At 44.7% G+C, this 26,321-nt stretch overlaps 1 pseudogene; it reads left to right on the plus strand.

The window, feature by feature from the left end:
* Positions 1 to 25,426, plus strand: part of LOC125366983 — a 39,271-nt pseudogene extending 13,845 nt beyond the window's left edge.
* The last annotated feature ends 895 nt before the right edge of the window (positions 25,427 to 26,321 follow it).

Raw genomic sequence — 26,321 nt, forward strand, 5'->3', positions numbered from 1 at the left:
GAGCGGAAATCTGGAAGGACACCCAGGAAGCCAAGAAAGAAATGGAAGCAAAACTGGATACAATGCAAGCCTCGTTTAAAGAAATGGAAGCAAAAATGGATACAATGCAAGCCGCCTTTAAAGAAAATCTCCACACCCTGAGAATTGAAATGCATGAAAAAATATATTTAAAATACAACACTTTAAAGGAAGAAATTTCCACGATCAGAGCTGATATGACAACCATGAATAGCTCTCTGACATCCATAAACTCCGCAATTGAAACCATAACACAAAGAGTTGACCATATGGAATCCAGAATCTCTCGCCTGGACGATGAAGCAGCTGACAACAACCAGAAAATGACCACACTCCAAGAAAAGGTGAAGCTTCAGGGAAGATTAATCCAGGAACTAATGGACAAAGACAAGAGATATAATCTGCGCATAATTGGAATAGAAGAAGGAGCCGAATATCAGAGCAGAGGGCTTAATCATGTTCTCAATAAAGTTATTGCAGAAAACTTCCCCAATCTCACAGGGGACCCCATCCAGGTAACCGAAGCCTATAGGACACCTGGCAGGCCAGACCCCAGGAAAACCACCCCAAGGCACATAATATTCAGGACTACAGACCTCAAGATTAAAGAGCAAATTCTGAATTCAGCCAAAGCGAAGAAGGAAACTTTTTTCAATGGAAAGAGGATTCGAATAACATCCGACTTATCCACACAAACTTACCAAGCTCGAAGTGGGTGGAAGAACACCATCCAAGTACTTCAGAATAACAATTTACAACCTCGGATCAAATATCCAGCGAAACTGGAGTTCACATTCGAAGGGAGAACCAGATCTTTCCACACCAAAGAGGAGCTAAAGGAGTATGTGAATAAAAAACCAGCCCTACAGCGAATATTAAGAGGGGAAGCCCACCCAACAGAGATCGTAAAAGACACACAGACAGAATCAGAAAGAAACTTCAACAGCCAAAGTCCAGCAGAAAGACCAGCTCACTAAAGACAAGAAGAAGAAAAAAAGAAAAACAGGAAAAAACAGCCCAACAAGAAAATGGAAGGAGAAAAAACACCCTTATCCTTGATCTCTTTAAATATAAATGGCTTAAACTCCCCGATCAAGAGGAGCAGACTGGCAGAATGGATCCGCAAACAAAAAGTTGACATCTGCTGTCTACAAGAGACCCACCTTACAGCAAGGGACAAAAACAGGCTTCGAATGAAAGGATGGAGCAAGATCTACCAAGCAAATGCACCCACCAAAACGGCAGGTGTAGCCATTCTGATCTCAGACAAGCTGGACTTCTCTTTAAAGTCCACTCAAAAAGACAAAGAAGGACACTACATATTAATACAAGGAAAAATCCAGAACCAAGACATCACCGTGATAAATGTATACTCACCAAACAAAAGAGGCCCGACATATGTCAAGCAAATTCTCACAGAATTACAGAGCAAGATAGATGCAAACACAATCATAGTGGGTGACTTTAATACTCCTCTCTCTCCAAGAGACAGATCCAACACCCAGAGGATTAGTAAGGGAGCTGAGGACCTAAATAACACCATTTCCCAAATGGATCTAACAGACCTATATAGAACCTTCCACCCTACAGAGACCCAATACACCTTCTTTTCAGCAGCCCATGGATCATATTCCAAAATAGACCACGTCATAGCCCACACAAAGAACCTCAGCAAATACAAAAGTATTGACATCATCCCATGTATTATATCTGATCACAGTGGATTAAAGGTAACCCTCAACAACAAAGGATACCACAGAGCCTATACACACTCTTGGAGGCTAAACCCCACGCTGCTATCCAACACTTGGGCCACAGATCAAATTAAAGATGAAATCAACGAATTCATAAGCCACAATGACAAAGAAAACACATCACAAAGAAACCTATGGGACACAGCTAAGGCAGTACTGAGGGGCAAGATCATTGCACTCAGTACCCACATTAAAAGAATGGAAGCAGAGCAGGTGAATACCCTCATGATGAAACTAAAACAACTGGAGAAACAAGAAATGACAGAATCTAAAACGACTAGGAGGGGAGAGATTACAAAGATTAAAGAAGAGATAAATCTGATTGAAAATAGAAAGACCATTCAACAAATAAATAAGACTAAAAGCTGGTTCTTTGAGAAAATAAACAAAATTGACAGACCCCTTGCAAGACTCACAAAAAAAAGAAGAGAAGAGACTCATATTCGTAAAATCAGGGACTCCACAGGAAAAATTACAACAAGTACACACAATATTCAAACAATCATAAGGAGCTATTTCCAAAACCTCTACTCAGCAAAAAACAATAATTTTACAGAAATGGATCAATTCTTAGAGAAGTACAAACTGCCCAAACTAAACCAAGAAGAAATAAATCAACTAAATAAACCAATAACTTACGGTGAGATACAAGAGGTAATCAAGAACCTCCCTACTAAGAAAAGCCCAGGCCCAGATGGATTCACAAACGAATTCTACAAAACCTTTAGTGAGGAGCTAATTCCAATACTCCTCAAACTCTTCCGCAAAATAGAAACGGAGGGAGAAATCCCAAACTCATTCTACGAAGCTAATATCATACTCATCCCCAAACCAGGCAAAGATCCAACAAAAAAAGAGAACTACAGACCAATATCACTAATGAACACAGATGCAAAGCTCCTCAATAAAATATTAGCTAACAGGATCCAGAAAGTGATCAAGAATATCATACATCATGACCAAGTAGGCTTCATCCCTCAGTCACAAGGATGGTTCAACATCCGTAAATCAATCAATGTAATTCACCACATAAACAGAACTAAAATCAAGAATCACATTGTTATCTCAGTCGATGCCCAAAAAGCCTTAGACAAAATACAACATCCATACCTATTAAAAGCTTTGGAGAGAACAGGAATAGATGGAACATTCCTCAAAACAATAAAAGCCATATACAACAGACCAGCTAATATCATATTAAATGGAGAGAAACTTAAATCATTCCCCCTAAACACAGGAACAAGACAAGGATGCCCACTCTCCCCACTTCTGTTCAACATAGTGCTGGAATCCCTAGCCATAGCAATAAGGCAAGAGGAGGACATCAAAGGGATCCACATCGGCAAGGAAGAAATCAAGTTATCCCTATTCGCAGACGACATGATCTTATATCTCAAGGACCCAAAAAACTCAGTACCCAAACTCCTACATCTAATAAACCAATTTGGCAAAGTAGCAGGATACAAAATCAATCCACAAAAGTCAGCAGCTTTTCTGTACACCAGCAATAGACAAACAGAAAAGGAAATTATGGAAACAATTCCATTTACAGTAGCCAAAAAAAGAATAGAGTACCTAGGGATCAACTTAACCAAGGACATGACGGACCTATTCAATGAAAACTACAAAAATCTAATAAGGGAAATCAAAGAAGACACAAGGAGATGGAAAGACCTCCCATGCTCATGGGTAGGCAGAATCAATATAGTGAAAATGGCCATATTGCCCAAATTGTTATACAAATTCAATGCAATACCTATCAAAATCCCAGCCACATTCTTCACTGAAATAGAGAAACCAATCCATAAATTCATATGGAACAGCAAAAAACCTAGAATAGCCAAAGCAATTCTAGGCAAAAAACATAGCGCAGGAGGTATCACCATACCAGACTTCAAGCTCTACTACAAGGCCATCATAACAAAAACAGCATGGTATTGGTATAAAAACAGATCGGAAGACCAGTGGATTAGAATTGAAGACCCAGAAATAAAACCGCACTCTTACAGCCAACTGATATTCGACAAAGGAGCTAAAGACGTACAATGGAATAAAAATAGCCTCTTCAACTACTGGTGCTGGGAGAACTGGGCAGCCATATGCAGAAAACTCAAAGTAGACCCAAGCCTATCACCATGCACCAAGATCAACTCAAAATGGATCAAGGACCTCAACATCAGACCTGAATCCTTGAAACTACTGAAGGACAGAGTAGGAAAGACACTAGAACTTATAGGCACAGGAAGGAACTTCCTGAATAGAGTCCCAGGGGCACAACAAATAGGGGAAAGACTCAACAAATGGGACTACTACAAATTAAAAAGTTTCTGCACAGCTAAGGTCATAGCCACCAAAATAGAAAGACAGCCAACGATATGGGAAAGGATATTTACCAGCACAGCAACAGACAAAGGCCTGATATCTGTCATCTACAGAGAACTCAAAAAACTAAGCCCCTCCAAGCCCAATAAACCTATTAGGAAATGGGCAAAAGAGCTAAAGAGAGACTTCACAAGAGAAGATATAAAAATGGCAAAGAAACACATGAGGAAATGCTCAACATCCCTGCTAGTAAAGGAAATGCAAATAAAAACAACCCTGAGATACCACCTCACCCCAGTTAGAATGGCCTATACTCTGAACTCAGGAAACAACAAATGCTGGAGGGGCTGTGGGGAAAGAGGAACCCTTCTCCATTGTTGGTGGGAGTGCAAATTAGTACAACCACTTTGGAGAACAGTATGGAGGTTTCTCAAAAAGCTCAATATAGACCTACCCTATGACCCAGCCATACCACTCCTAGGCATCTATCCTAAACAGCAAAACCCAAGATATCAAAAGGACATTTGTACTTCCATGTTTATCGCGGCACAATTCACAATAGCCAAAAGTTGGAAACAACCCAGATGCCCCTCCACAGATGAATGGATCCAAAAAATATGGTACTTATACACAATGGAATACTACATAGCGATTAGGAATGGTGAAATATTGTTATTCGCAGGGAAATGGTCAGAACTCGAACAAATAATGTTGAGTGAGACAAGCCTAGAACACAGAAAACAAAGGGGCATGATCTCCCTGATATATGACTGTTAACAAAGGGAGATGGAGAGAAAGTAGAGACCAAGTCTGTGAACACTGTATATGTGCTTGATACATTGTATATTGCATATGGGTCTACCTGACCTAGACAAGGGATGGAAAAACAGGTTGTAAGATATCACAAGAAATGTACACACTGCCCTACTATGTAACCGCACCCTCTTTGCACAACACCCTGTAAAAAAAAATTTATGTTCAATTAATAATAAAAAAATTTAAAAAAAAAGAATATAAGCGAGAGTGTTATGAGAAGGAGTAAGAGAGAATGATGGAGGTAAGACTGACTGGAATAATTTGTACGTGCATGGAAATGTCACAATGAAACCCCCTTATGCAATTAATAAAAACAAAAAGGAAGGGACTATCAGCTTGATTGGAAAACCTCTCCTTTTCTTTCACAGAGTTAAAACTTGTGTTTTCCTCGGGTAAACATCTGTACTTGTTGAAAGTTGGCTCTATGGGATCTGCTATAGAAAAAACTCTAATTCAAGAGCATCCTGAGACCATCTATTTATTGGATATTGACTGGAAAAGGAACCTGATTTATTGGACAAATGCCCATGGACATCCAGTGGTCTACTCCACTGGGAACTCAGGACAAATGCAGGAGATCTGGACTGAGCGGACAGGTGGGTCACGGTGGCCATCTTCTTTCCCCATCTCTTTGGTTTTCTGATTCTAAAATACCTAGTGCTAAGAAACTTTGTCTACTCCGATCTGAAGAATCTTTCATAACAAAGGATGGCCTTAGTTCATTTAAGTGACAAGTGTTCGTGATTTACCGGTTCTCTTCGGTGGCTGGTGCAGATCACCAGATTATGATTTAGAGACTCCTTGAGATGTATAATAGGTTTGAAAGTTTTTCTGGCCTTAAGTCAGGGGAGGATGGAAAAGGGCCTTTCGTTCTTCAATTTTGCATTGCAGATTTTTCTTACACTAATATAGAAACAGTTTGCAATGCAGATTTCAGACGAGAACTAGCAAAAACATTTTCTTAATATGCTAATATATACTTTCTCTTCCCTCCCACGCTATGAAAAGCCATACCCCATCCTTCCATTTTCTGTACTCATCCAAAATGCAAACTTCTTTAGAAAAGAAAGCTGAGCCTTGAGCTCTGGGGTGAGTGATTGGATTCCTAGGTATCTTTACCCTGGGTAGTCTGCCAAATGTGAAGGACAGGCTTTACGGCAAGGAGTATCATTGGGCCTGCAGGTCGCTGAGCCACAGTCCCATGCAGCGTAACCTGTCCAGATCCTAGTTGGAGACCACATGCGTGGGAGGCAGATGCTCTCAATCTTTGGCTTGGAAAATACTCAGGACAAGCTGAAAGGGGCAGGTATGGCCTCAGGTATCACACAGTCCCGAGACAGCCGTCTAGGGAGAGCCATGAGTGAGAATATCTTTCCCCTTCAATAGGCTGGCTTCTCCCATGTGGCTGATGTTGCTAACTGGTTTCGGTGTTTCAATTATTATCTCAAGGATATGTAAAAGGTTGATGATTTCGTCTGAGCTGGATTTAGTGTGGAGTGCTGAGCCTTGGTGGCCGTGATAGTCAGCTTCCTGTTACTACAATAAGTCGTGGAGATGATCAACTTGCAAAGAGGAAGAGATAGAAGAGAACAAGACCATGTTCTTATTGTTAAAGTAATGTACAGAGGGGTTACAATTACATAAGTCGGGTATTGAGTACATTTCTTTTTGAACAGTGTCACCTCTTCCCTCATTTTCTCCCAGTTTTTCCCCTCCCCACCCTCCTCCCCCCAAGTTGTATGGCTCAATTTCATCATAGTTTCTAGTGAGTATCACTGCTGCATTAGTTCACCCTTTGTCCCACTGTTTCTGTGCTTTCCCTTCCCCTCGCCGAATCAGATAAGCTTACATACAAGGCAAAGATACAGAAATAAAAAAACAGAGACAAAAGGGAGAAACCAGGACAGCAGACAGTACAATAGAAAACCTCTTGTTTCCATTTCTTGGAGTTCATTTCGATAAGCATCATTTTCTATGATCATCTGCACATAGCTATCAAGCCCTGTGATCCTCCCCTAGGAATACCTCCTTTGTTCAGATGCACTGCTTTGGGCTGGAAGGGGGGTTGCTATGACAATGACAGGACACTCATGATGGAATAAAACCACTCACCTCATGGCCAAGAAGGAAAAGAGAGAAAGGAAGGGGCTGGATCTCCACAATCCCTTTCAAAGCCATGCACAACTCCAGTGACCTGAAGACCAGCCACCGGACCCCACCTCTTAAAAGTTCCACCACCGACCAATAGCAACACATGAGTCTTCCAAGAACATTCAAGATCCAAGTACTGTAATAGTTAAAAACTTGTCAAAAGCAAGCAGTATTACTCCTATTCTCTAGACTTGTTCTTGAGTTGATTGCCCCCCCCCCTTTTTGCCAGTTTTAGGGCTTGAACTCAGGGCCTGGGCACTGTCCCTGGCTTCTTTTTGCTCAAGTCTAGCACTCTACCTCTTGAGCCACAGTGCCACTTCAAGCTTTTACTGTGTATGTGGTGCTGAGGAATCGAACCCAGGACTTCATGCATGCGAGGCAAGCACTCTACCACTAAGCCACATTCCCAGTCTTGATGGCCTTTTTAGCTTATTTATTCATCCAAGTGTGTTAATACTAATGTTTTAATTTGTATATCAATCTTGTCTTCAGGTTGATGGGGGGGGCAGTATTAGGGTTTGAACTCAACTGTTCTACCACTTGAGTCATACTTCCTTCCAGCTCTTCATGTTGAAAACAGAGGCCAAATTTTTCACATTTAATTCCTAGTCAAAAACACGAGGGATTCTAAATTCTATTTTAGAAATTAACTATGTCTTTAAGAACCGGTATAGCATTGAGAACGTTCTGTGATCCTGGCAATTGGACTTTCAACCCTGAATCTGTTAAAGATTTTTATTAAATCGGTAACAGATAAATATATGCATTCTCTGTAGATGGTAGAGCCAAATAGAGGAGAGACAGCTATTCTTACTAATTTGGCAATCTTAGACTTGTCAACTCGCCTAGGCACGAGTGATTTCACAGACATGAAGAGAAATGCGGAGTTTGATTCTGTGGAAGTTCTTCCCGTATCCAAAGGATAGTACAGAAATGTTTGCACCCTAAGGCCCAGTATTTGGGCCCCAGATATTGTGTCATGGTGATGAGTAACTTTCTAACACACTGAGGAAAAAGTGTGTATATAGAACTTGGCATATGCTTATTATAAGGTTTAATGCTGGTAAGCACTTGCTACAAATAACAAAACACATGATTTTCTTTATTGTAAAATCTTCATTGTTGTTTCAACAATTTAGTTCTTGGCAGCAGGGGGGTTTGAACTCAGGACCCCATCTTTGTCAGGTTAATGCGCTACTGCTCGAGCCACATCCCCAGCTCTGCTTTTTGTTGGTGGTTTTGGAGATGGCGTTGAGTGGACTGTTCGGCTAAGGCTGGCCTTAAATCATGACTACAGGCAAGAGCTACCAGTGCCTGGCTATTTAGGTGATTTTTGACAAACATATTTTTTATTTGTGTTTTTATTCTGGTACTGGGACTAAAACTCAGGACCTCAAGCTTTCGCTTGGCTTTTTCACTCAGGGCTGGCACTTTACCACTTGAACTACAGCTCTAGTTTTTTGCTGGTTAATTGAAGATAAGAGTCTCACAGGTTTTTCTACTTGGACTGGCTTTGAACTTCAATCCTCAGATCTCGGCTTTCTGAGTAAAAATTACAGGTGCCACCACTGCGTGGTCAAAATCCTTTTTTATATTGAATTCTTGGATTGGAAGTCAATATATAGTTGGAATTTAACAATCTATGAGTAAGTGTCTTCTCATGATTGAATCAGGTAAAGAAGTCATTGGATGAATGCATTTTTGTCAAGGTGGTGTACAGAGAGGTTACAGTTACATATCTAAGGCAGTGAGTACATTTATTGTCAAAATTGTTACCTCCTCCTTCATTTTTCTCCCACCTTCCCTCCTTCCCAATTCCCCTTCACACCAAGTTGTACAGTTAGTTCGCAACATATTATCCTGTAAGTATTGCTGTTGCATTAGTTTGCTTTTTACCTTTTGTCTCACCATTTTGATATTCCTCTTCCCTTCCCTAATTCAGATAAATGTATATACAATACCCAGGGTACCAAAATCAAATACAGTGACAAACAACCGGGGTTATACCATAGGGAAGAAAAACAAAAGAAAAAGGAATAATTTCACATAGTATGTTGAAAATAACAACAACAATAATAAACTATTTGTTGTTTTGATACCAGTGTAGTTTGATCCTTTTGCTTATATAAGTCATACAAAGGTAAAGTGATGAAGACTTGTTAGAATTGCTCCATCCATGGCATAAATTACTTACTTTCTGAATGAGATAATAAATTTCAAATACTAGAAAAAATGCCCTTGATTTTTTGTGTTATTTAAGTCAATGGCTGTACACATAATGCATTATGATTAATCTGTAACATTTCATCACTTTTGTATGTCAAGCCTAGGCAGTGGCAACTGATTTTTGTATAAAAGACTCAATAGTCATTATTTTCATTGTGGTCGCCACTCTGCTATTGTATCAAGAAAGTAGTCAGAGATAATGGATACATAATTGGATAGGTTCCACCAAATATATACCTAAAAGCAGGCAACAGTGCTGATACAAGGGCAATTACTTGCCAATTCCTGATGTGGAAAGAAAAAAAATACACAAAACAACCACCCCTTGATTTGCAGTACTTGCAACTTTCATGGTGTAAATAGTCACACAATGTCGGCTTGCAAGCTCAGGTGTGGCATGATGAAATACGGAGTTGGGAAGTGGTCACAGAGCTCTACTGTATAGATTCAATTAATACCAAAAACTAGAGTATGGGCAGCAGATTGAGCAACTCAAATCCAAAACCCTGTACTCCAAAACCACAGAACCTGAAAGTCTGTGAACCTCGTCAGATGTGATAAATGGGAAATGCCACCCTTGAACTTGTGTTGAGCTGCAAAGTACCAGTGTGCTCAAAATTGTTGGGGTCAGCTGCACCTTTAAGGGGCCACAGCTGACCTCAGCCTGTCCCTCCCCTTCCTGTCTTTAACAGGAAGAGAAGGAAGTCTGACATCACTTGAGGGACAGCCCCTTGGGACCAATCAGGGGCCCCTCTCTTGTGCCCGCCTTTGGAGTATATCTGGGAGGCTCCTCATTTGAATAGACAGAAGCCCTAGAGGTTTTCTCCAGGGACCCACGCGTCCGTGTCGTTCTTGACGGCTTTGGGGCACCCTGCGACCACACGCCACCGAGTGAGCGATAATGGACCACCCAGGAAGGGGCGGACAAGCCCCTTCTCCCCCCAAGCGAGGGGAAGTCGAGAGAGAGAGACGAGGCTACCTGTGGCCATCGCTCCCAGGTGAGAGCGATAAAGGGCCACCCAGGAAGGGGCGGACAAGCCCCTTCTCCCCCCAAGCGAGGGGAAGTTGAGAGAGCCCACAGAAAATACTGTATAAAAATACTTTCTGCCTATTTGTATGGGGAATGATGACACATAAATGAAGTTTGTGTTTAACCGTTGATCTCATCTTGTAAAGATATTGGATTATGTACATGCGAATATCACTCCTCCCATTTCATATGGTCCCAAGGATTTTGGATATGGACTAGTGAACCTACATTAGAATCATAGAGGAAAACAAGCTACAAGTTGTATGTTTAGTACTTTATTAAGTCAGTATAATTTAGTTATTTGTCTCTGTTGCCCAGCCTGCTTACAGCATTCCTGAACTTAGTAACTGGGTACTGTGCAGCTTAGATTCAGCACCTTGCTGAAAACAACAGATTCTTTTCTCAGTATTTTATGTGTTCTAACTCTAATCCTCAAAACAATCGGCAAGAGTAAAGCTCTTTGTATTGAATGTGCATTTCAAGAAATAAGTGTGGAAGTTGACGCCTCCCAAACGGAGCAGGCACTTTGGCTTGACAGCTTGGTATTGTCCTCAATCGTCATGCAAGATGGCCGTGGTCCCAGCTGGCACTGGAGTAGCTGAGCGGGCGTAGTAGGAGCAGTAAGAGTAGTTTAAAATTTGGTGCCTGTCTTCTAGTCATAAATATTCTCACTGCCTTGCCGTCCACGGGTGACCTTCCACGCACTGTCATGGGGTCACTGGCCTGCTCTCGGCCTTCCTCTGACCATCTCAGTTCTTACTTGCTTGGCATGTAAGTGATTGGTTTCCGTATTTACCCGTAAGAGGGAGGAAAGTGGATATGCGTCCAAATGCAAGCTTTCCCTGTATGTAAACATCCTTCTGCGGGTGGCTATGAGGATCTAAGGAACGCCCGTGGCAAGAGAGTGGACCATCCATAAGCATCTTGTCAACGAGAGCTACCAGCTTTCTCGTCCTTTCTGCCTCTCTTGTCTGTCTTCTCCCCTTGATCCACTTTGAGCCCTTGTGGGAAGGCACTTGAAACCTTTTACTAACAGAGCTGCTACTGTTCCTCCTACAGTCTGCTCAGCAAATGTGGACATAGCAACTGGGAACCTGTACTGGCTGCTCTGTGACCGAGGTACTATCCTGAAAACCAGGCTGCCTGGCGGGGACACACAGCCCCTCTATGTCACGCGTGGTAGTATACTGCAGCTGCTGCTGGACTGGCCCAGGAGGGCCCTGTACTGGGTGGAGAGCGGGAAGCCCCTACAGAGCATGACGCTTGACGGCAGACACAGGCAGGAGGTCCAGAGGGGCACCTGGATGGCGGACCCCGGATGGCCTTAGATTTGGGCTCAGCCAGTCTCCTCTGGGTCACCAAAACATTGGATAAGTGCTGGACCATGAGTGTAGAAGGCAGAAGTATGGAAGGTGCGGTAGCTCCGAACAGAGCCTTGATTTTAGTGGGACTTCTAATCATTCCTTTCACATTTCTTATTACTTTTTTTGGATCTGCTGCCCCCCCCCGTGTGTGTGTGTATATATATATATATATATATATATATATATATATATACACATATACATATTTGTTGTTTGTTTGTTTTGTTTTATTCCAGTGTTAGGGCTTGAACTCAGGGCCTGAGCACTGTCCCTGGCTTCTTTTCACTCTGCCACTTGAGCCACAGCGACACTTCTGGCCATTTTCTATATATGTGGTGCTGGGGAATCGAACCCAGGGCTTCATGTATACGAGGCAAGCAATCTTGCCACTAGGCCATGTTCCCAGCCATATTTTTTTTTAAACTGACACAATAACCATGCGTCCTTATGGGGCATAGTATGATATTTTAACACATGCATACAATATGTAATTGTCAAATCAGTTAATTAACATTTAGATAAATCACTCAAACTCACACTCATCTCCTGTCTAAAAGTCTACTATGGGGTTCATAATGTTAAAAACCTCTTAAGTAATCTACTTAAAAAAAACTTTTTTGAATGTACTTGATCGCTTTTGTTATATTTAGAATTGGTTTCTACTTCTACAAAGAGGAATAATGGGAATAAACTTCCATGGCAAACAAGGTACCAGAGCTGCCTTTAGAACTCGACCATTGGAACAGGTTACACCTGTGCAGGTGAATTTGCTTATTTTCTTCCCCGAAAGCCATCCTCGAGGCCTGCTGCTAAATGCTGGTGACCTGGTGTGTTTAGTATACATCTTATATAGCCGAATGGCAGTGCAAGGCCCCTTGCTTTTCTGAGGCTTATCACACTTTACTAAGCCTTATTTACATATATAACCAAAACCTACAAAGCGTGATAGGAAGAGCCTTTGCTTCTGTTCAGTTTGGGTCTCTGAACCCCACTTAGCCGGAACCCACACACACATTCCAGTGTTCCCTCATCCTAGCCCCAGGCCCCATATTCAGCATCCTCTTCTAGACCTGGCTCTTCCTTACGCTTGCAAAGTCTGAGTCTTCTGAAGAACAGAAGGTACTCCTTGAGCAAGTCCTGGAGCTGGAGCGACGGGGTGGCGGCGGCCCACAAGCCCTACCTGGTGACGGTGGATGGGACAGACCTGATGCTGTGGAGCAGGAAGACGCTGGTGCCCTTGTCTGTGTTGAAGGAGCTGCACATCAGGAAGATGATCCTCTGGCAGAGGACCAGGAGGTATGAGGTGAGCCTTCATTTGCTGGGTTATTTTTTCACCGTTCTGCTTCACAGTGCCCCTTCCAGTGTGTCTTTCTAGCCATAAGATACTGAGTATCTGTAAGTCTGTCTTTTGCAGTTGTCCCACGCCATAATTCAGCAGGCCATTTCCCTAATTTGCCCATATTCTGGAAATATAAGAACCTAACACATTTTCTAAAGTGGCCAAATGGTGTGGCTTGTGGCAGGACTCTCAGAACTTTTTACCTCACCGCGCCTTTTGCTTTGCACATTAGCACACTCTAAGGCGCTTGGTCTAGCAGCAATGCACATAAGAAAGGTTCTCACTTGGGTTACAAAAGAACCCTACCCCCTGTTTGTTTTTCATGGAACACATAGCAAGTCACATCTTGTAGGGAACTCGGTGACACTTCTAGGTATGGCTATGTCATTATCCAAAAATGCTTGGCAACAGGACTGCTTTGAATTGGGGACTATCTGTTTACACACAATGAAATATTTTGGGAATAGGTCCCAAGTATAGCCACGAAACTCATCTGTGTTTTCTATACACTGCATACACTCCGCCTGAAGCAATCTCAGTGCAATAGTTTGGGCTCAATTTTCCCCTGTGACCTGTTCCATGAGATCAGGAGTAGAATTTTCTGTTGTAGCTTCAAGCAGGCAACCACAAAGTCTCTAGTTTGGAGTACTAGGGGGTCTTAGATGTTTGGATTAGGGGTACTCACTGCGGCCCAGGAAGAGTAGCATTCTCCCTTCTGTTGAAGTTGTGTCAGAGCAGTTCAGATGAATCTGCTCAAAGCTGGCTTTACTTATCTTCTTTTCATATAAGCCTTTGGCACAGAGCCCAAAGCATCCAAACTTGGATCATGAGCAGAAAGAGGCATTCATACCACAGGTGCCAGCGTGTTTGTTGGCAGAAGCAGCTGGATGGCTCAGGAGGAATAGAAGCCAGAGAGCGTGGTACCTAAGATGCCATCAGCCTCTCCTGGCTCATTCTTGTCTAAACGGCTTTGCTTTTTGGCTCAATATTTGGGTAAGCGTTAGGTATAAGGGTGCAATTCTTAGGTAGTAAAGTATGTTAATAAAGTGAATAAACCCTACTTTAATTATTCTAATCCATCTATCTAGCTGCTAAAAAGAAGGGGAGAGGCACTAATTGATAACATTCAGTGGTGCAACTTAAGCATCGCAACAAATGAGTGTGCTTTATGCTTTGTCCTAGACCACCACAGAATGAGAGAGCCAGAGGGGGGTCACGGGGCAAAGGGGGGTCACACGGCAGAGGGGGTGGTCACACGGCAGAGAGGAGTCACACGGCAGAGGTGAGTCATGGGGCAGAGGGGGATCACATGGCAGAGGGGCCTCACACGGCAGAGGGGTCATGGGGCAGAGGGGGGTCATGAGGCAGAGGGGGGTCACACAGCAGAGAGGGGTCACACAGCAGAGCAACACAGCAGTGTGAAGGCAACTGGCCCGCATTCCCAGCCAGTGGCCTAATGTATCAGTTTGAGCACAGGTCAGGTCAGGATGTTCGGGTTGGTGTCATTTTCTTCTTATACAGTGGAGTCACGTCCGCACACAGCCACACGCAGGCTTTCTGGAGAGGGACAGGGGAGGGAGGGGGGGAGGAGCAGCACCATCCTCAACTGATTTGCTGAAGCAACAGTTTGCTCTAGACGCTGCGGATTTGGAAGCAGCCCCTGCCCCCTCCCCCCTCCCTCACTCCCTCCTCCCCCCCCCCCCCCCCCCCGTGCTCTGCACCCGGTCCGCAGTCCTCTGTGGAGATGGGACGGGATGCGTGCCTCGCGAATCCCTCTGCAATGGTGAACGAGACTGTCAGGACGGCTCAGATGAAGAACACTGTTCCCAGCTCTGCCACCAACCAGGTCTGTCGCCCTCCCCCATGTCCCCAGCCTCCTGCCAAGATGATAAGACATGCAAGTGTTGACTTAATACCAGTCACACCCACTCTCCCCAGCTTGTCAGCGCTAGCGAGAGCCACGTCCTGTCAGAATGCAAGGTGTGAATACCCACGACTCCCACTTGAGTCATGGGCTTACCTCCTGCCTTCTTGCTAAGCGTTCCAGCGTTTGCCTTTCTCTGAGCTGAGCCGCACTTTCCTCCAGCACTCACTTCTAGCAGTGGGCAGTGGTCTAATGCGTAACCACACACACGGGGCCTCATTTCAATGACTTAGTTAAGTTTCTAGTTTACAAATCGACTCGGTGCTACCATTGGGATCCAACGATTTCAGTTTGATTGTGACATCCCGGAACAAGAGTGAGTTGATCTGCAGGTGCTGGTGGCTTACCCCTACAATCCTACTGAGGAGATCTGAGGATCACGGTTCAAAGCCAGCCCATGCAGGAAAGTCCATGGGACTCTTATCTAGAATTAACCACCAGAAAAGCAGAAGTGGCACTGTGGCTCAAAGTGGTAGAGCGCTAGCCTTGAGCAAAAGAGCTCGGGGACAGCACCCTGGCCCTGAGTTCGAGCCTCATGACTGACAAGAAAGAAAAGTAAACACATGCACATAAAAAACAAAGTGAGTTTTCCATATGACTGATGCTTTGGGGCCTCTCTGGGTCAGGGGTCTTCCAGTGTCTGGACGGAAGCAGGTGCATCGCGGAGAAATTGCACTGTGACGGGGCTCTGCAGTGCTCGGATGGGTCTGACGAGCTGGGCTGCTGGAAGCCCACCGAAGAATGTTCCCTGCTCTGCGACAACTGAACCCGCTGTGTCCCCAAGGGCTGGCTATGCGATGGGAACCCCGACTGTTCTGACAAAAGCGACGAGCATGGATGCCATACGTTCCGCTGGGCCTCCCGGGAATACTCGAGCCCCTCAGTATCTGACTCTTCTTATTCGTGGCATTTTACTTTCTGTAAAGATCGTGAATGCGGCGGAGTCAGCAGATATTGAACCACTGCTCTTGAAAAATTCAAGGCTGGCTTCATGTGAGACATGGGCTATAATGTTTTTGTTAATCACTGAGTAGATCACCCAATTGTATACATCTGTGTTTTGCTTTAAGGATGTCACTTGGATATCTCTTGATTTATTAATATTGAACTGACAAAACTATAACTCATGCTTAATAGCTTATCTGACAAAAATGTGTTTTTTTTCCCCCTAAGACCTATCACATCCTTCCTGTGCTTAGGAGGACTAGACAACACTTCAGCTGTGTAGAGGCCATTTTACACAGCATTATTACCAAACAGTGCAAAAATACCCAAAGTGTGGTCCTAAACAGATTACAAAAGGGACATTTGGTTACCAACTTCTGACACAAGGAGGCAGAGTGTGGCTTCATTCGACTCCTGCTGGGAACACACATACTGAGTGACTTGAGTAGTTTAGGTACGCCTGCAAATGATCGTGACAGTGCAACGTATTGATTTGGGGTTACAAAGGAATGTTAGTGAGCAGTTGAATATGAAAATAGGGACACCACAGATCTTGGAGATCCACTGAGGAAAGGATTTGAATTACAGAGTTCTTAGAGATCACACCAAACAACAGCCCTTTTAAAACAAGAATGAAAAAAAAAGCTATCAACTATTGAGAAAATTGCACATCAGGAAACTGAAACGTGTTCTAGAAGGTGGGAGTAATGAGAGTGAGGGACAGGGATGGAGGGATTTGGGGTGGGAAAGTACAGACACTCAATCCAATGGACATGATGCAAAAATTGAGAATACAACACTTGAGACTGGGCATGGGGTGGGGAAAAGAGAATAAGGATGGGAAGGTAGCGGTGTAGCAGTGGCCACGATGCATTGTACTCATAACCTGACTTCTGGAATTGGATCCCCTGTGTACGACTACTTAATTAAAACAAAATCAATTTTAAAAAGAAAAAGAATGTATATTTCCATGAGTGGAAAACCATTCTTCTTTCCACAATTATTCCTTGTTGAGTTAGAAGGCGGCATCGTGAAGAGTTAAATGTTGGCCCTCGGTCTTTTCACATGATGCGCCATCTCCTGGATAGAAGAGATCTTATTTTTCTTCTTATTGATGATATATTTCAAAGGCTTGCAGTACCTCGTGGGGCCAGGGTAGAAGAGAAGATCTTAAGGATTGAATTGGGTATAGTACCCTGCTAGATTCAAACGGGGAGGGGCTTGCATGGCCAGTGCTTTGACTGCACTTGGGTTCAGAGATAGGAGGCAAGAGATACAAGAGCAAAGGAGGGGGGAGTTCAAGGTATCATTTCTTTTTAAATATATGTTTATAGCTTTTCCAAAACCTGACCTTTGCCTCCCTCCCTCTCTCCTTCCCTCCTTCCCTCCCTCCCTCCCTCCCTCTCTCCCTCCCTCCCTCCCTCCCTCCCTCCCTCCCTCCCTCCCTCCCTCCCTCCCTTTCCCTTTAAATACTCATCCTGAAGCTTCACCTCTGGGCCTGGGCGCTGTTCTGAGCTTTTCTGTTCAAGGCTAGCGCTCTACCACGTAAGCCACAGCTCTGCCTCTGGCTTTTTTTGGAAGGGTATTGGAGATAAGAGCCTCATGGACTGACCCACTTGGGCTGGCTCCAGCTTTTGATCCTCAGATCATAGCCTGCAGAGTAGCTAGGATGACAGGCATGAGCTGCTGGCACCTGCCTCTTCTTCCCCCTTAAAAAAAATCAATCTACCTGTAGGCATTGAGTCCAAGACCCTACATGTGTTGGCTGTTGTGGACATTTGTCTTACTTTATAGGTAAATAATGATCTCAGAGGATAGTCCTTACTCTTCCTTTACCAGGGCTCTTCTGCCCCCTTCCCCTCAGTGTCTTTCAAGCCCTGTTTCCTGGTACACAGAGTGGATTTTGCAGTTGGAGTGAGAGCCGAGTCCTTGGTGGGAGATGGGATCCTGCGGAGGTCCTTGAACCTCACTCCTGCCTTGCCACCTGCCGGGACTCCCCACAGGAGCCGGGGTGCAGCATCCCTTGGGAGTCTCAAACCTGGGGCTGCTCAAGTCCTCCACGTGGAATGCGTGGGATTTATGTGTACCTGTCCACCTCTTGCTTTGCATGTTATATAGATTATCCGTGATACTTCATACAATGCACATGCTATGCAACCGATCGAAACACACGCACATAGAACAAAAATGCAGTTTTAATTTTTTTTTGTGTGTGTGTGTGTGTGTGTGTGCTAGTACTGGAGCTTGGCCTCAGGGCTTCAAGCTATCACTTCACTTTCTCACTCGAGGCGGGCACTCTACCCCTTGAGCTGCCATACCTCCACTTCCGCCTTTTTGCTGGTTAATTGGAGATCAGTGTCTCATGGAGCTTTTCTCTTGGGTAATGCCAAACCTGGCTCTTCAGCTCTCGGCCTCTTGAGTAGCTGGAGTTACAGGCCTGTCACCCCGGCTACTCGCTGGAGCCCGACAGCCACACCTGTAAAGCAGTCAGTACGCTGCTCACGTGCTCTGAGTTCTTAAGGCCTCTGGCCACACCAGAACATTCTTTCTTCCTTACCTTTTAATGCTCCTGACACTTGCTTGTTTTTAGAGAAAGCCTAGCACATCTCCAGAGCCTACCTTCCAGATCTGTGTCTCTAGTATCATGGGGTTACTGTAATGAAACCATAACTCTGAGCTCTGAATCCATGACTCGACCTTGGATTGTCTGGTCAGATATTTCTTTTCTACCTTCCTTCCCCTAAATATTAATTTCAAATACTTTCCACTGAAGCTTTGTTTTAATCGCTTTATTTTAAGTAACATTCAACTATGGTTGTGATTCCAATCGTTATACTACAGAGAACTACTCTGACTTCAGCTAGTTACTATTTTAGTCCTTCCAGTGAGAAAAAAGTGACTTTTGTGTCCTTGTATTCCTTTGCCAGGGCTGGGCTCCTGCTGGGCTAGATTTACCTGCCCTGGTTCGGGGATGCTAAGCTTGCTCCCTTATCAGTGCTCCCCTTTTCACCCTCTCCCCGGGGCGCCCAACCCTCGGGCGGCCAAGGTAGAGCAAAGGGACACGGGCAAGCCTAATGTGACATGGCCGAATGAGATCCCCTTTTCCTCCCTCCTTACCCACCAAGGAAGCCAGGCACACATGGATCTCAGAGACGCTTTGGAGAGCAATCTGGTTTATTCGGGAGGGGCTCACAGTAATATAATGATGATGACGAGGATTGAGCAGGAGCTGGCGATAGGCTGGCGAGCTTATCCGTCCAAGAGCAGCTCCCAAGGACCTCCCTGATGGGCTAATGTCACTTCCCATAGTACCGCCCTCTGGGTAAAGCCCGAGAAAAGGGAGCACACATGCTTGCTGGTGCAAGGTGGGGGATGGTCTCAAAGCTATCCCTTCTGGTTCCGGACCCAGAAGGAGATAGGTGTGGCTCACTTCCATACTGCCCCAGGGCTGGGGGAAGGGCAGCATCTCGGGAGCACTCTCATCGCCCTTCCCCACTCAAGGCCAAGCAGAATCCCCAACAGGCTCCACTGTCTATTCTATGACTATGTTGAAGGCAATTCTTATTTGACAGGTTCTGTGCCAATCCTACTTGTTGCAATTCAGTTTAACCTATTCCTGTATGGGTTGAGAAGCTTGAAAGAATATTCTGGCAACTACCGACAAGAACCTGATGACTGTCTCTGTTGACTATGACTTAGTGGATCAGAAAGTCTTCTGGGCTGATCTGAATGCAGAAAGTATAAGGTGGATAAGTATGAACACAAAGATGAAAGGGACTGTGGCAAAAGGTATGCATTCCACTTTGTCAGCCTCTAATCTACCTTTATTAAAAGCACATAACATAATAAAACCAGTGGCCATTAGCATTCTGAACATTGGCAGATTCTATCTAGCCTTGAGTCTTTCTAGTTGACAAGAAGTATAAAGCTGTGTTATTATCTTTCTGCCAATGTACCGGCCACCGGCCACTGTTCGTAATGCCGTTCTGCCTGTCTGGTAGAATGTCTTAACCTCGAGGACATCTAGAAATGCACACAGCTGTTGGAAAGTGAATTCATATGGCATGCAAGCCTAGGAGCTCAAACACAGAAAAGCTATAAAATATCCACCTGGGCCTCATCATCCCAGCTGTTCCTGAGTTAGAGATTAAGAATAGTTTTGGTTTAAGGCCAGCCTGAGCAAGAAAGTTCATGATGCCACTTCTCAACCAATAAGCTGGGCATGGCATTTCACGCCTGTCACCTCGCTATGTGGGAGGATGAGTCAGTCACTGGCGAATCATGGGTCAGGATGGCCCGGGTCAGAGCTGCAGATCCTACTGGAAAAGAAATAACAAAAGCCCAAAGACCTAGGGGTATGGCTAGAGTTGTAGAGTCCTTGCTCTATGGCTAGAGTAGCAAGGACAAAGTGCAGAATATGAATCCCAGTGTGTGTGCCTGTGTGTGTGCACGCGCGCATGTATGAATGGATGCACACACACACACACACAAATAGCATAAGTACACCTATTGAATTTATTTTTTTAGGGATAAAACCAGACTGTATCGCAATTGACTGGATTGGAAGGAATCTTTACTGGACTGATGGAACAGCTGGCCAGATTTTGGCCATTCAGCTCTTTGCTGTCTGGAGCAGAAAATCTGAGTACACAATTGTTCTGGAAGATGACTTGACTCAACCCCAGTCTTTGGCTTTGTGTCCCCTCAGTGGGTGAGTCAAGGTGTTAAAACTCTGGTCAACATCTTAGTTTTTCTGCTTTCTCATGTGGTCAACATCTATAAGTTGGCTCTTCTTCCTTAGTTCTATTTTGCTTGTGGGAATTCTCTTGATCTAGAAGAATGAATAGGAAATTTAGCTGACTTTAATGGTATTAAGATGTGAGTCAACTGTAACACAGTTGCCTAAAACCCACCTGGGACAGGTTCTTTATACCATTAACATGAGAAATTAGTGTGACACTCCTGGTGGTCCACTTATACTTTCTGCTGCTTTGGTAACTAAATACACCTCAGTGGTGCAGTTATGATGGCTTTAAAGTGAGAAGGGAATAGAAAGTGAAAGTAAAGGGAAGATCTAAGTTGTGACAACACAGGTTGGAGTTCTTTTGAGTCTTTTCTCTGCAAAGGAAGTTAAGGTTAACACTCCATTCCCTTACAGAGATAACCATATGTGTCTCAAATGTATGAAAATGATACAGGAATCCTAGGATCCAAAGACAGCCCACATTTGGTACCTTGAAATGAATTCAATTAGGAATGGATCAACAAGGTCCTTGGGAAACTAAAGGGAGTTTTTGATATATCTAATGGCATATAGTCAAGAATAAAGTCTGAACCCAGACACTGGTAGATTCCGCCTATAATTCTAGGAGGGTGAGATCTAGGATGAAGTTTCAAAGCCAGCCCAGGCAGCCAAACCCAAAATATTACTATCTCCAATTAGCCAGAAAAAGGCCAGAGTGGAGGTATGGCTTAAGTGGTAGAGTGCCAGACTTCAGAGGAAAAATCTAAAGGAGTGTGAGAGGAGATGATGAGGCTAAGCCCCACTACCAGTGCCAAAAAAAATTTAATGAGGTCTGAGGCTCACATCAGCACATAGAGCTTGCCTACTTATAAGGAAGAAAAAAAAATGTAGTCAGGTTCCCTGGGTATTTTCTAGCTGGAGACAAATATATTCCAAGTATTTTTGTACAGTTGTCATTACAGAGTGTTTACCATCACAAAAGGATTAAACAATGACCATCAAATTTCAAGAAAAGCTTCTTTTAATATACTTAGGGAACAGATTAACATTTGAGGAAACATAATTGGACATTGGCATTCTTTTTCAGTGAAGTGATGCACTATCTTAAAGTGGAGTCCTCTTCACACAGATTGATGTACTGGACAGGAAGTGGGGACACACCTCGAATTGCACAAGCTGGGATGGATGGTAGCAGCAGGAAAGTACTCATTGGTCAAGGTCTTGGCTGGCCAACGAGCCTAGTGCTGGACCAGTTAAGCTGGAGGATATTCTGGTCTGATGACCAATTCCATTGTATTGGCTTTGCCAACCTGGATGGGACTGGTGTGCGTGTAAGTGTCCTGCTGGCCTTCAACTCATGTACACTGTCCCGTGTCTCTTACAAAAGCTACCCCAGAAAGCTCGCCTTTGCCCTTGCAGGTGATACGGCTGGCACAGGTGAGGAGCCCGTTCGCAGTGGCTGTGTTTGAAGACGAGGTCTTCTGGACTGAGCCAAAGGCAGGAACAGTAGGGCGCATGGAGAAGGTGACGGCCAGAAACAGGGCTATGCTCATCAAGCGATCTGAGCCACCCCACAGACTCAAGGTCTGCAGGGCTTCCCAAGCCGTCCTGGCGTTCTCTCTGGAATGCACCCGGGCAAGCTGCCTGGCACCCACCCCAGCGGTAGCCACCCATTCTCCCTCAGAAGCAAGAGCTGAGCTGAGGATGTGGCTGAGTGGTGGAGGGGCGGGGGCTCTGTCAGCACCAGGGTACCCTGCATTCAGTTCCCAGCACTGCAGAAGGAAAGCCGTGTCCTGTGTTCAAGGCGCTCGCTCCTTTCCTGCAGATCACACACGCCATGCTCCAGCCCCGCTCGCCCTGCCCTTGTCTGGATGCGGGCTGTTCCCACTTGTGCCTCCTGAGCCCGAGAGCCCAGGGCCACTGCTGCTGTCTGCCTCCAGCTGGCAGATGATGGAGTCACCTGTGTCTCGCCCCAGGACTCTGCATTCGTGCTTCTGGCCTTGCCCACCATTATCGTGCAGGTACTGTTCTGGAACCTTCCTCGTACTGTATGTCTGTGCTTGGTATATGTCCTGTTTCAGACTTCCAGTATTTGAATTTTCCATGGACAGCAGCGTATGCTAGGGGCTCTTTTCCTTGGCATGTTCTACAAATACAGTGACACATTAAGCATTTCCTCTGTGCTGGGTGCCACCGTAACTTCCATAAAGTATCCTGGCCATGCTAAAAGAACTAGCAACATCAATATTTATTTAAATAAGTAAATGAAACCAGAGCTACTTTAAGTCTGGCAAGACATGTTCACACCCTAGAACACAGTGAAGTTAGGGCTCCTGAGGTGTGTTTGCCTTTGCTTGGTTGTACAAGTACCTAGCTGAGGAAATAAAGTCACTGCAAATACCAGCGGCTATGCTGGGTTTCAGGATGGCATACATCAAAGTGTGTTTGTGAGGAAACTTGCTTTAAATTAATAGGAGGAAAAAAGGTACAAACAAGCAGGTTACCCCCCTCTTTTACTATCTAGAGGACTTGTAAACTTTGGCATTTTAAAAAGGCAAACAAAAGTTTTTGATGCCAGATTGACTTCAGCATCAGTAAGGTATTAATTAATGGAGTCTCAGTTTAAAAAGAAGGCTTCGGTGGCTCACCTATAAACTCATTGCTAAGGAAGTAAGGTAAGAGGACCCTAGGTTTCAGACCAACCAGGGCTACACAATGAGACATAGATAGATAGATAGATAAATAGGTAGATACAGATGGATAAAATGCATAAGGATATCTATATATATAGCTAGACATGTCTATCTTTAGCATTATATTTATCTATCATCTATCTTCCTACGTAGACATATATGTATCATTTATTTTTTAATGGCTTTTTAAATTTTGTACTAAGATTTGAGCTCAGAGTCTCACACCTGCTAGTCCAGCAAGCATTCTCCCATGGAACTATGCCTCTAAATTTTTTGCAAGGCTAGCCTCAGACCAGATTCTCCCTTCTCCACTGGGATCACAGAGAAACCCCACCAGGCCCAGCTTAGTTTTTGAAGGATCTTACTAGGTTTTGTCCACACCTGTCCTGAACATCCATCTTCTCATCCTTTTCTCCCTTTCGGCTGGGATTATAGGCATCTACCACCGGTGATACACAGTGGAGGAGGGCTTTATAACAGGGAGCAATTCTTGACAAAGATTTTGAGATTCTAGAAATTGCTACTGCTTAACGCTGCAGGAAGAGGGCAACACAACTGCTCTCTACTTCCAGATGATAGTATATCTGGAAAATCTAACCTTAAGATTCCAATACAGCAATACAAGACCAAGATGAAGAACTAGACTACGTTCAACCAGAGCCACTTACCTATTTTTTTTTTCCTATAGATCTATCTGGAAAGTCTCAAAACTTCACCCCAACGAGCAACTCTGCTGCAGCACAGAATGCTCCCATTTACCAGTGTGAACCGCTGGCCTCCCTGGATTATCTGGTCCAGGAAAAGGCTCTTTACCTGTCGGAGCTGAATAACGGTGCCGTCAGGCTCCTGAGGCTCACGGACTCGGGGGCGCTTTTTTTTTTTTTTTTTTTTTTTTTTGCCAGTCCTAGGGCTTGAACTCAGGGCCTGAGTACTTTCTCTGGCTTCTTTTTGCTCAAGGCTAGCACTCTGCCACTTGAGCTCCACAGCGCCCCTTCTGGCCATTTTATATATATGTGGTGCTGAGGAATCAAACCTAGGGCTTTGTGCATAAGAGGCAAGCACTCTTGCCACTAGGCCATATCCCCAGCCCATTGGGGGCGCTTTCTTGGAGGAAAGTCTTGTCTCTGGAAGGGGTTGTGACCGACCTCGCTTTGGACTGGCTGAGTGGGAACATCTATTGGATTGACAGTGAGGCTCCCTGCATCCACATGGCTTCCCCCCAAGCCCAGTACCCCGGGGTGCTGCTAAGCGACCGCCTATACCAGCCCACCTCCATTGCGCTGCACCCGCCCTCCACGGTCATGTGCTTTGTGGGCACGGGTGCCCAGGGCAGGGGCTGGCCTGGCTCCAGCATTGAGTGCGCCTCCATGGATGGCGGCGGCAGGAGAGTGCTGTGGCGGAAATCCCAGGCGCCCGTAGGCCTGGCCTTTATGGATTCTGGAGCCTGGCTGTACTGGGCGGACGCTGGTGAGCCACTGTTGTTCCTGCATCGGGGGATGGGAGGCCAGGAGAGAGAGACGGTCAGCTCACTGCTCTCCAGACAGAGCTGCAGAGAGCACTGGGGTCTGTGCTTGCATTCTAAAACAATATGATCTTTCCTGGCTGTAAGTAGTGTCCTGAGAGCCCAAGGAGACACACCATGGCCCCTTTGGTGAAGCATAAATTTGAGAACTTAAGAAATATGCATGAACAAATCTGTGTTTCAATCACTTTTAGAGGGAGAGGAAGTTTGGGTGGGTTTCTTCTCCCCCCGCCCCCCATTAAATTGTCTCTTCAAAATGACTGCAGCTGACCTGGTTTTGGTGATACTCGAACTCCATCATGGGAGAGAAGCTCAGGCCAGAGCCCCAGGGCATCACGCCACTGACAAGCTAAGTGAAACTAGCGAACCCTCTCTTCCTAGGGCAAGGATTCATAGAGAGCATTCAGCCGGACAGCTCTGGACACAGAGTGGAGCACCGCGGAATTCAGGGCCTCAGCCTCTTCACGTGTGGTCAAGGCATGCTGTTCTGGACAACCGCGGATGACGGTGAGTCTGCAGCAGATAGATATCTGACTGGACTGAACTTACACCTAGAAATCCCCTGCTGCTGCTGCTAGCACTAGCAACTTGTCCTGGGCAATATCTTGCTTTGGAGATATATATTCCTAACCTAAATAATAATGTGTAACCGTGATTTAGTCATGTGTGTGGAGCTTTAATTTATTCTGTGGCTCTTTTACGCCATTTGGATTTACACTCAGGGCCTCATGCCCGCTGTGATATTTTATATTTTAAAATGTCTGGCTTTCATATGAAGCTCCCTGCTTTTCAGACACCATGGCTGGGTGGCTCTGGGACAAAGTGCATGAGACAATGAACTTATAAGGAGAAAAGACTTATTTGGACTGGCCGCATACCTTCTGATCCAGTCACTTGGCCCCACTGAGGCTGGGCCCATGTTGGGGAGAGATGTCTTGGTGGTAACGAGCGGTGAAGGAAGCTGTTCATAGCTCATGGAGTTCATCCTGATGATCTCCATTTCTTAAAGAACTTAATTTGTGACTTATAGAGCCATTATAATATATGCCTTGGTTTAAAAAAAAACAGTGCATACTTTGATTTTGAAATGGATTGGATGGTCAGTAAAATACAGTGGTCCTGAAACCTACGCATTTGCCCTTAAAATATACAGTTATGTGTGTAAAAACTTGTAATGCTCTTCCTGTTTGACCACAAATAATGATTGTGGTTGTAATTTCATAAACTCAAATCCCTTGGTTAAGATAATTGAAAGTCGTACTCTTCTGAAGGAGTTAACTGACACCATATACCTTGTTGTATTTGCGGGTACAACCTATTCACCATCACTACCTAAAGTGGCAGAGGGTCTCCCACAGTCGCCTTAAACCAAATTTACCACATCTGCATACCCAGACCCAGAAGAAATGAGAAACCCAGCGGGGAAAACCCTAACTGCCCTGAGGTCTGCGCGCCCGAGAAAGACCCCCAACA

The sequence above is a fragment of the Perognathus longimembris genome, chromosome 18 (genome assembly GCF_023159225.1).
Source record: "Perognathus longimembris pacificus isolate PPM17 chromosome 18, ASM2315922v1, whole genome shotgun sequence".
In the NCBI taxonomy this organism is placed as follows: Eukaryota; Metazoa; Chordata; class Mammalia; order Rodentia; family Heteromyidae; genus Perognathus; species Perognathus longimembris.